The sequence below is a fragment of the Gavialis gangeticus genome, unplaced genomic scaffold (assembly GCF_001723915.1).
Source record: "Gavialis gangeticus isolate Ggan-Ray unplaced genomic scaffold, GavGan_comp1, whole genome shotgun sequence".
Taxonomy (NCBI): domain Eukaryota; kingdom Metazoa; phylum Chordata; order Crocodylia; family Gavialidae; genus Gavialis; species Gavialis gangeticus.
Window position 1 is genome coordinate 101,564,802 of NW_017728992.1, and position 883 is coordinate 101,565,684.

The 883-nt window shown below is 48.1% G+C and overlaps 1 protein-coding gene across 2 annotated transcripts in view; it reads right to left on the reverse strand.

Moving 5' to 3' along the window:
* The window catches only part of OSBPL1A (oxysterol binding protein like 1A), a 152,432-nt gene that overhangs the window by 103,193 nt on the left and 48,356 nt on the right, over window positions 1-883 (reverse strand). The gene's annotated exons all lie outside the window — the stretch shown is intronic.

Consider the following 883-nt stretch of genomic DNA (forward strand, 5'->3'; position numbering starts at 1 on the left):
TCCAGGAAGACTATGTCCACTGCTACCCCTGCATCTAATGATCTGGTGATCTGATTGTAAAAGGCCACCAGGTTGGTCTGACAGGACCTGCCACTGATGAACCCGTGTTGTTTGCCCCTAAGCATGCAGTCCCCTGCTGGCCCCTCCTGGATGCGTGCCAGAATAATTTTCTTGAACAGCTTGCCTAGTTTTAACTGGGGTTTTTTTTTTTGTTTTGTTTTTTTTTTGTTTTTTTTTTTTAAGTAAATTAGTTATGGAAGACAGTTTTGAAGGAAAATTTAAAAAACCCCAAAAAACCACCCACAAAAAAAAAAAAACTAAACAAAACACACATCCGTGTGTTTCCAAGCTTACTTCTGGAAGGTTTACTTTCCTTGACCATTTCATTTTCTACTTCCCTCTGCTTCCTGAAAGATACAGGGAATGATGAATGCATGGCTAGCTACCTCAGATTCAATTATTGGGGTGAGGAAGTTGCAAGCATGGAGCTGGACTTTTTATTAAGAGAATTTTACATGCAGCTTGCTGCAGCTCAGATTGAGCTCAAGTAGGGGTGAGAGTCAGGCAGGCAGCTGCTGCCTGCCCCTTCTGTCTCCCTGCCTATCCCCAACAGACTCTGCCCCCTTCCCCACCCCAGCTGCTTACTGGTGGGTGCCGCTCTAGCTCCATTCCCTGCTAGGCACAGAGCACACAGTATCTCTGGCCCCAGGGTGCTACTGTAAGACCAGCCAGGGGCTGGAGCACTCATCTCCCCTTGCCTGAAAAGGGAATGGAGCTGGAGCCATGCTCGACAGTAAGCAAGTGAAAGAAAGGAAGCAGAGGCTGAGTGGGGATGGGGGATGCTGTCTACCCCCTTGCTGCTGACTTTCCCCACTGCGGGGGG